This window comes from Urocitellus parryii, unplaced genomic scaffold (assembly GCF_045843805.1).
Source record: "Urocitellus parryii isolate mUroPar1 unplaced genomic scaffold, mUroPar1.hap1 Scaffold_61, whole genome shotgun sequence".
Lineage (NCBI taxonomy): Eukaryota > Metazoa > Chordata > Mammalia > Rodentia > Sciuridae > Urocitellus > Urocitellus parryii.
The window spans coordinates 3025537-3037140 of record NW_027554109.1 but is presented as its reverse complement, the minus strand read 5'-3'; positions in this window follow the sequence as shown (position 1 = coordinate 3037140).

Here is an 11604-nt window from a genome sequence, read left to right as displayed (position 1 = left end):
CAATCAATGATTCATTAGAATTCCTGAAATATAATAGAGTATTAAATTACCTGATGTTATAACTAATATGAAGTAAACAGTCTCAGAAAAACAGTCTTTCTGTGAACTTTGCTGTGAAGAGTGGTCACAGAGAATGGGATAACACTGTCTGGGACTAGTGTCTTACATGACCTCATGGCTGGGGCACACCTGGTAGACAAGAATGTTTCTTTGCAGAGGTGCAGAATGCCTACCTGCTGTTGTAATGCCCTCCATGAGAAGACTCTGTGCTAGTTTTATCAGCCTCAAATCAGACACACAGCTCCTGGGAATGGAGGAAATCTCTTGCTAGAATACCACAGTGTTCCACCAGTTCCGCCTCTCCTGAACCTGCCCACCTAACAGTAAGTTCAGACAATAAACTTTGAGAGTTACACAAAGCTCCTAATGTTCCACACTGCAACCGTGGATTGTGGAATAGTGCATGATGTTGCTAGCCCTATAAACATCTGAGTACAAAGAATAATGCTTCTAGAGGCTTTAACCTGAAAATGAGGCATATATAAATGAAGAATAGTGGCATAACTCATTAGATCATCTTCTTCAGAGAACAGCACTGCACCAACTCTAGCTTTACCTTCAAAAACATCTGTCTGTATGTGAGTCTTTTTTTCTTATCCCTCTTTGCCCCTCGCCAGAACCTGCTAGTTTGGCTACATTGGTTACAGGATTTTGCCATCTTCCTATTACTTGATACAGTATTTACTGAAATTTAATGAACTGAAAATTTAAAAAATAAGGCAAGCCCTCCCATCAAGGAATTTGGAATCTGATAGAGGTATATGATTACAAATCACTCTGTTGTAAAACTTTATGGAAGTTAAAGTGAGAGAAATCACAACAGCAGCTAACATTTATTAAGTGCTAATACAAACACTGAAGAATTTACAAATATTTATATATTTTACATGGATATATATAACAGCACTATGAGATGAACTATTATCCATATTTTCTACAAAGGGACACTGAAACACAGAAGTACTTTTAGATAATTAGCTTTGTTATCGTGGAAGTGAAAAACAGCCAACATTTTAAATCAGCATATATCTACAGGCTATATTCCTAACCAGCACCCTAAAACTGCTCTACCTGAAACTAATTATAGCTTTAGAAAACAGGAAGGGTTATAAAGTTGATAAAAGAATGGATCAGCAGTGTGGCAAAATAACAAAAGGAACAAAATTATATAGATGGAAAAAAATTTAAAATAAGGGAAAACAGTATTTAACTGTGCACTTTGTAAGCACTCTATTTGATTCTCATACAGGTTAATCAGAGGGATCACCCTTGAGAATCCATGACACAGCAATCTCTAATGATGTCTATATTCTTGGAAAAGTGAAAGATTAATAGCACAGGAGAAGTATAAAAATTTCACTGGTGAAGAAATGGTATGGAAAACTTTTGTGGAAGGCATCAGTTCTCCCAAACTTTTAAATTTAAAATACACAATTCTTGTTTTAAACTCTTGTTAGCTTTAACTGATGATACACATTGCTTGGTATGAATAAGGACTCTGGCTTTGATCCCAGGAACCAGAAAAATTGTAGGCTATGGCCCCTCACCCACACAAGTTTACAGGTTAGACTGTCAGAACACCCAAAATAACTAAGTAACTAGGTAGTGTAGTATATTAATTCCTCATATGAGTGACACAAGCTATAGAACATTTGGGACAATCATTATCAGTGAAAACAGCTGAGATGAACTTAGGCTAACCCGCCCATTATTAATGGAGTAGAGTTCAAACAAGGAGAGGTGGGACATTTTGCCTAAAATAAGAATGAATGGGCTTACTCTGCATATGATAGTGAAAAGGTAGGAATTTGATCAAACAGGAGACTTGCAATGATAAAAGCAGTTGGCTAGGAAATGAAGGATCTATAATTTGAACCTGCAAAGTATGAACTTACACTGGTAAATACAATTAAATAAATGTGCTATTATTTGCTAGCATACCAGGAAAGCTCTGGCTCATGCCATTCACCACTATGGCCCCTTCAAACCAATGAAGTGCTTTTACTTAAACAATACAATTAATAATGGAAAATATGCATCATTTCAGGGATACAGTATTGCTTACATGTACTTAAAATGTCATCATGAGCCAAGCATGGAGTCACATGCCTATAAATTCTAGTAGTTCCCCAGAGGCTGAGGTAGGAGCATCACAAGTTAAAAGCCAGCCTCAGAAATTTAGTGAGGCCTTAAGCAACTTTGCAAGATCCTATCTCACAATAAAATAATAATAATATAAAAAAGCCAAGGAGGTGGCTCATTGGATAAGCACCCCTGGGTCCAATTTCTGGTACTAAAATCAAACAAACAAAAAGCATTGAAACAAAGGCCATCATACTAAGTTTCTGAAAATTCAGTTTTTATTTAGATACACACACACAATTTAGAAGGAAAACTCCAATGTTCCTGTGTAAAATAAATAATATTTAAAAGTGCAAAAGCTGAGGCTCCATCTCAAGCTACTCAATCAGAACCTTTATGGAAGAAAGTCCAGGAAATCTAAAACCTAAAATAAAGTGTCTGCATAAAAGCTTATCAAGTTTGGGAAACATTTGATCTGACCAAAAGTGGGATCTGAAAACCAGTAAATGTATTCTCAAGTATCATTCTAAAACAATGAAGGTTGAAGGCCAAGGACAGTTCGTGAAATAAATACATTAATGAAAAAAAAAACATTACTCATAATTTTAGGGTCCTCCTGAAGTCTAAAAGAGTTCTCTTAGTTTATTAACATCATCCACTATATTTGAAATTCAGACTACCAATACTTGAGCTATTTCAATGATTTTACTCTAGCCGTGATGGATCTGAGCTGAGTCACATACCCATCCTGCAGCTCCTTTACCTCATGAGATTTGCTACTACACAGTTTACTCACAGTTCACCATGCTTTTATTCTTTAATTAAATAACCAGGCTGGACTATTAACTAAAAAATTGACATCTAGTAAAATATATTTTGTTCAGGCGAACTGACTTGACAGTCCAATAGTAAATTCTCAATCTATTTCTGAATCAATTGAAACTGCCAAACTTTTTAAGGGAAAATGTACTCAGGGTAATCTTTGTTGTTGCTTGAAAATATGATATTCAAGAGTCTGGGCTTTATGTAATTACTTTAATTGTATAATGTCTGGAGGGACAGCTACATTTACAAAAATTGAGAATTTTATACTCATTCATGCAGTAGTATACATAGTACTCAGTCTCAAATGCTTCAAATCCAGTTGAGGAAGAAATCCTAAAATTGTATCAATAATTAAACTGATGCCAGCAATGTGTTTTTATACTGAGATACTCACCACTCCTGGTAACTCTTATTTCCAACCATCTAATAACTACTGTAAAGAGAGCACTTTATATGAGGTTTTAATATATCTTATTTCAAAGTCTCACAACCAGATCCTAAGGAAGATGTTAAACAAATCCCATTCTTATAACCAAGTTAACTCTCTTAAATCCATTTTACTATTAATCCAAAATGGCATCAAACCAGAAAATGGCACTGATTCCCCCCGCCCTCTTGCAAAGGTTTAGGTTGAGGTAACTTTCATGAGCAAAAAAAAAAGTTACAAATTATGAAAACAATTTTGAATTTCTAAGTTGAAAAGCAACTCTATTCCCTATGTATAAACAAGAACAATGACACATCTAATAAGTGGAAAAATTTTTAAAAAAGGATGCCGGATTTTAAATTCCATGTGTATCCTTTGCCTTATAACATGCTCAATTACAAAGATAAGTATCCATATCTTGATTGCATATGGATGTCGATTAATTTAGACTTCCAGTATCTTCTAAGTCAGGGTTCTGTCATGAAGCTTTCTGTCACTGTGACAAAATATCAGATAAACAACTTTAAGGAAGTAAGGATTGTTTTGGTTCATATTACAGAGGTTTTGGGCTATGGTTGCTTGGTCCTGTGACCTTTGGGCCTATTGTGAGGCAGTACATCATGGCAGGGATACACGAGGAGCAAGACTGCTCTTGACATGCTTGCCAAGCAGCAAAATGGGAAAGACATCCCAGAGTCTCAATATTCCCATTAAGGGTGTGCCTCTGAAGACCTAAATTCCTTCCACTAAATTCTACCTCCCAAATGGGCCATAAGGTGGGGCCCAGGCCTTCAATACATGAAACTTTGAGGTCAAAAACTTTTTCTGTAGAGGGACATAGGCTTTGCAGACCAAATTAAGTCTGTGTGGCAGGAACATGAATTCTGATATTTCAGTATGAGAGCAGAAGAAGACAACACACAACAAACAGGAGTCGATGAGTTTCAACAAAATTTTATAGCAAACCAGGCCTCAACCTACGTTTGGCCACTGGTCCATAGTTTAACAAGCCTTATCCTGTCACTGTTTCAAATTTTAAATAATTATTTCATAAGTCTCAAGATGACCATGATAAAACTAAAAAGAAAACTCATAGATCTTCATCTATAATTGAGGATTTCAACACCCCCTTTTTTGCCAATCACTCAAGAGACCAGAATGAGTGGAGGTAATGGTCTCTAAATTGGTCACAGAAAAGGCAACCGAAAAACATAATTAACTAATAACTGCTAAAACCCACAGGAACAAAAGGTGACAAGAAGCAAGAATCTGTAAATTTGAATGTTAATAATTTTTCTTATAATACATAAGCAATACCTAAATAATGCACTAACCATCTCTATAAAATTATACAACTATATAAATCACTATATTTACATATACTGTATATGCTAAATCATATGTAATATCTTCCAAAGTTACACGTAGTATACTTTATAAGCATTTATAGAAGTTTGAAGGAGATTTTGTAATTATAGACTGTTGTTATCATATGTGCTGGTATCGGGATGTAAATTCCAAAAATGTGTCTTCCTCATAAAGAGTAATTTTTTATCTTTTTAAAATAAAAAAGTATAAATTTATGTGAGAGTTACACATCTATATAAGAGCACAGAAGAACTAAAAAAAAAATATACACCTAACGTACCTGCTTAAACTCTCCCAGGAAAAGATGTGGGAGTTGAGATGATGAGGCAGGGGAGGGGGCAGAGTGAGGGCATAAAGTTGAACAAGGTAAAAAATTTGAGGCCAGATTCTAAAAGGCTATGGATACTCCGTTAAAAGAGTCTATACCCTGCCACAGATTCCTTTTCTAGGATTCATGGGTGCTATATATCAATAACACCAATGAAATTAATATCTTGATTGATAATTTTCAATTTGCAAGGGATGATGTATCTCTAAATGACAATCAACAAAGGAGTCTCTATTTGTCTGGCTGGCCTAGAAGGAAGATGTATATCCCCATGTGTCTCAGTCTAGCAGAACTCAGCAAAGGAAAATCTATTTTAGAGCCTTTAAACTCTTTCCCTAAAAGCAGATATCTACTCTATGTTTTTACCCCCCATCCCACCCCACTTGGTTCTAATAGTATAAAATTTGCTACTTCAGCTCAGACAGGAGAGTTTACCAACTATTACATTTGATTTCCAAAACAATTATTAAAAAAACAAGCATCCCAGGTAGCAGCATTCCCATTTAACAGATAACCAAGGTCTAGTGAAATGATTTGCCACATAGTATGATTTGAATCTGACAACAGTATTTGCAGCAGCAAAAAATAATTATTGAGCAATTGGTATATGCCAAGCACTGTGCTAAGTGCTTTTATCAATCAGTTCATTAAGTTTCTAAAATAATTCTGAGGCAGATTAAGGCCCATTTATAGATAAGGAAATGCTAGCTTAAAGAAATTAAATGACCTATCCAAGAAGATATTTTTGACAGTCATAAGATGATCACCTATAATAATATATGCCTCTTGTATTTCAGAATATAATAAGTAAATATAAATAATCATGTAAATAATTTGAATTGGACATATGAACCAAGAAAAATATTTGACAGAAAAAGATTTCTAAAGATAGGATTACATTCTATGGTTTAAGGGAAAAATTGCCAACTGAATACAAAAAACTCAAATATCTATTTTTTTAGAAATTATTTTCCCCCTCAATTCAGTCCTGATCCTACAACCGCACTAGTAATTTACTGATCATTCTGGAACTTAAAAAAAATGTCTTTCAATAATACACTTATATCAAATGCATAATTCATAAAGTCCAATTGTACTAAATATCTCTATGCAAAAAGTGTGCCAAAATAGTTTTTATAAATACATTTAAATTCAAAATGTAGATATTAACTCTAATCATTTAAGTGTACTTGTCTAATAATATTAGATGATATAGATAAATATTTCCATAACCAACCACTAGGAAGTGATGATGCAGCTCAATTCAGAAAAGAATTGAATTCATCTATCTTTGGCCCATTTCCCTGGTCTTAATACCTAGCCCTGATAATTCGCTTAGTAGTATAACCAGTAAAGATACATGCTTATTTTAAAACTAGTAATTTATGTTTGGGTGGCAACCAAAGGTGGATGAGAGATAAAGAGAAGAGAAAAATAATTTAGAATATTGAGGAGAGAACTGTGTCTCTAGTGGCTTACTTAGTTTCTCATTAAATATGACTCACCTCATATTGTACAAACAACCCTTTCCCTCAATTCTCTTGTTAAATGGAGATATCATTTAACTAATTTCCATCTCAGAAGGAATGTCCTCAAAAGAATAATACATAAATGAAAATGCAGTAAAAAGAAAAAAAAGACAACAAAAGATCTGGAACTGGGGTTTTGGTTCTCAATCCCTTGATGAACTGCAATATGATTTGAGCAAAAAATATATTTCTGGGCTTCAATTGTTTTATAAGAAAAGTAAGTTTTGAGGGTACATTAAATGATTTCATAGGTTCCTTAAAACACCAAAATTTCTACTACTAAGTCTTAATAGAATGTAGTTCCAAAAAAACAAAAGTTTAATACATAATGTTGAAAATCAATTCTAATAAAATTCTTAGGATTATAGAAATATACCCTTGCCAATACAAGACACTAACATTATTAATTGTTCTGAGTATATTTACACACTGAGATATTTTAATATTTAAAAGTATATTAGGTCTCTATGGCCTTAGGTAACCATGATTGTCTCCAAACATATATTTATGAGTATCCTAACAATATGTTAATCTGAAAATATTCTGTAATACATTCTCAACATCTCCCCAAAATGTATTTCAATATCCTCTAGTTTCAATGGTCAAAGAGATTTGGGATAAAATGTGTTTCTAACATCAATGTTGATTGCCTTTTCAGAAGAAATTATTTGTGTTCTTTATATTTTTCATGGGGTCATCATTACATTATACACAAAAATTCTCAAATTTATGAGGATAACAAAACATTTTCTCAGGAATATCTATTAACCTCATAATATTTTAAGCATTCACAGTTCCATTTCCTAGAAAACATGGGTCATTTATGAAACAAACTAGCACATTGATATATATATATATATATATATTTTTAAAACCATTAAAATTTTGAGATTTTAAAAGTATAAAGTTACCAGTAACTGGAATGATAAAGAGTTGAGATTAAAATTTCCAATAATCTACCAAATATTAAAAATTCTGTGATGATGTCAGATGTACTTTGTTTGTAAACATGATGTCATTTTTAATACATTTATTTTCTTCATTTATTTACTTTTTATGTGCTGCTAAGGAATCAAACATGATGTCATTTTTAATATCTTTATTTTATTCATTTATTTACTTTTTATGTGGTGCTAAGGAATCAAACCCAGTGCCTTGCTCATGGTAGGCAAGCACTCTACCACTGAGCCACAACCCCAGCCCTGTCAGATATATTTTTAATTTGGAACTAAGAAAGTAAACTTGTCATTGCCTAGGAAAAATTAAGGGGAAAAACACTGATCTCCTCCCAACTGCTATACTGCTCTTGCAAATCCAAAATGACAGGGAGAATGGAACTGAGTCAAATGAATATATCCAAATCAGAGAGCATAAGGATTTTAAATATTTATTTTAAAAGTATCATTAAGTGAGAAAAATAATTGGCATTTTCCTTTGAAAACAAAATGTCATTCAGAAAAAAATATATTGTATAACTACTGTTATTATATCCAGGGTCTTAAAGTAAAATTATTTGAGTGGCAGAATCTAAAACATCAAAGTTAAATTTTCAGATTGAGTTAAAAAAGGAATCAACAGTAAGACATACTAAAGAACTAAAAACCAATCTAATAATAGTGCCTGACTATATTCTCTAGTATCATTCTTAATATTTTCTAATACAAGGCTTCATGATCACAAATTGATACAATCAAAATAATACAGTAGGGCTAGTGTTGAACTCATTCATGATCCTCCTGTCTCAGCCTCCCAAGGCACTGGAATTACAGGCATATGCCACCATACCTGTCATGCTTTTTTTAAGTTACAATGATGTTTGTTATTAACTTTTATACTTTATGTCAGGAATTTTAAGTGTTAACCTTTTTAGAGCTTGATTTAACATTTGTTTCTTCAACTTAAAATATATTATAGCCCATGCACATAGATCTGATGCATGGTAGTTATAAGTAGGCATATTTAAAAACATTTAAGATCTTGAAATAGTGGTGCACATCTGTAATCCCAGCTACTATGGGAGGCCAGGGTAAGAGGACTGTAATTTAAGGGCCAGCCTTGAAACTGAATGGGACCCACTCTCAAAATGAAATAAAATAAAATGGATGGTGGATGTAGCTCAATGGCAGAGTACTTGCCTCACATTCGTGTGGTTCTGGGTTCAGTCCCTACTACTGCATAAGAAAAAAAACTTTTTGAGCTCTGACTTGAGATAACCATTGATGAATAAAACCAACATAGTGATAAAATAGCTTTTCTGATTTAAAAAGTTTTCAGAGCAAAGATCAAATGTCTCCATGTGATTTCCATGAACTTCTGAGTTGCCAGAATGAAGAATGATTTGCCAGGTGTTGGTACACAGTAATCACAGTCATTTGGAAACGGCCATTTGGAAAAGCAAGGCTGCTTCAAAAAGAAATAACAAACTTATTTTCAAGATGTGTTAAATGAACAGTACATGATCTTAGTGTAGCTATTACTCTAGAGTTGTTACAAAAAGTCTTCATGGAGGGAGTCGAATTGAGGTATATCCTAAAAGATTTGGATAACTGAAAGAGCAAGGATGATATTAATAGGGAGACCATAAAGAACTCCAAATTTGTTGCTCTCTTTTAGATTATATTGTCCTTAGGCTGGAAAGTTTCTTGAGTATGGAAAGTGTAATAATATGTGTCAAATTTGGGGAGATTATTAGAGTTTTTAGATGATGGACTTGAAAGTAAGCCTTATCTTGAAGGCAGTGGACCCTCAACAGTTGAGCTCATTAATCACATCTGATCATCTGTTGGCCAAATGTGTTTCATGCTCTTTTGAGTTACTTATATTTCCTAACCCTAACAGGGTAACTGTACTTCAACATGTTTGGCAAGTCATTTAAACACTCTGAAACTTAGTTTACTTATGGTAAAATAATTACCTGCCAGTCTTGTGGGTAAATGACACAGTATAGAGTGCAATGCTTAATAAACAATAGACTTTCCGGAAACATGAATTTATCTCCTTTTTTCAAGATTCTTCATTTTAATATTTTTAATTGCTTAATTATTTTTGCTCCCAAATGTATAACGATTTTATGATGTTGATATTAACATAGATGTTGTGATCTAAACATCAGATAGCATATTTTAAGGAAACCTTGTTCATTAAAATCAGTGTGTTAGTTTACCTTTCTTGATAATGGGAAATGTAATCTGATTCAGTTGTCAATTATTAGATTGAGACATTTCCAGTTTGTAACTGCTATATTAACAGTTAGAAATGGTAATTTCATGAGAGTCACCCTAATTAAATTTGGGATATCACCTGGTAGGCCAGTGGATGCTTAAAATACTTATTTTTTAAATGTCCTTTTTGCTCTTAAAGGTCCTGATAAATTCAGTGCCTTTCTATTTTCTAATGATGAAGAAAATGCTGTTACTGAGGCAATAAATGATAAAAAGGTGGTTTAAGTACTAATATTTTGTCAATACATACCTCTACTGCAATGTTCAGCAGATATTGTAAAAAAAAAAAAAAATCTCTCTTCCATTTTGAAATAAATTCTGCTTAGTTTTATTCCTGGGAAACCAGTACCATTTTTATCTATTTTCCACAGATACAAACACACACACACACACACACACATAGACACACACACACACACGTGTGTGTGTGTGTGTGTGTGTGTGTAAATAAAAGTACTGAGTAATCATGATCATGACTTTAGGGTTTTACTATCGAATGGCCTGCACTTGTCATAAATCTCTACTCACCTATTGTATTTACACGCAGTATCTGCTCATTTTCTACATTCATTTTATACTGTTTTTTCATTTCACTTGCACTGATTAAACAAATTACCAAATAGAAGACTTCTTTTAGAATCTATTTTTTAAAACACAAAATTTTAACATTTTCTAAACTGATAAAACCTATGTAAACCCATCATATTTAAGAACATGGTAAAAAAATTACATAATTCTATTTTGGGGGATCACTGATGATTGAATTCAGGGGTACTCAACCACTGAACCACATCTTCAGCCATATTTTGTATTGTTTTTTTAGAGGCATGGCCTCACTGAGTTGCTTAGTGCCTTTCTTTGCCTGAGGCTGGTTTTGAGCTTGTGGTCTTCCTGCCTAAGCTTCCTGAGCCACTGGGATTACAGGCATACACCACTGTGACAGGCTCAGTTCTATTTTTAAGAGTTCAATTTATATTCCAACAAAGCAGGAATAAGTTAATTAACATTTGATTCAAATTTTCTTGACAAGTTTAACTATATGAAATACCACAAGATTTCAGTATGTGGCACCCTTTAAACTTGGAATTAAAACATACATTTTCTGTAGTATATATTTCAAGTTAAAGACATACACATATCCCAAATCTTTTAAGGATACCAAGCCCCCAAATCTGATGTTTACATACACACACACATATAAATATGGGCAAGCTCTCTACCAATTACTTATAAGAACTACTCATTATTTTAAAGAAAGACTTTAAAATTTTGTTTCTTGAGAATGTATTTTAAAATATATTGCCAGATGTCAAAAGTGAAGTAAGATTTCAGAATCTCTGGATTATTTTTTTATAAAGTAGTTTAAAGTACATAAGTGTTGTATACTGTTTAAGTCATAAATTCTGGATATAAGTTCTTCCAGTAATTTACATTGATTACAGTTGCAGTGTGCTTATCTTTCAAAATAAAATGCAAAATTATTGAAAAACTAACTTCAGAAAAATTTTTTTTTCATATACAATGACTTGCTGTTAGATGTCATTTTAGGATAAAATGATATATGATGCCTTTAGGAACACAAAGATGAGCTGACTTTTGAATTCCTCAATACTTCTTACTTAAGTCCATAGCTCTTTTCTCAAAATAAGAGGCTATGAAATTGTGAAAGCAACACAAATACAGAGTATGCTAAAGTTATAAACATATGGTAATCCTTAGTGTAAGATGCTATCATATAGATTCAGAAATTAAGAAAACAGAAAT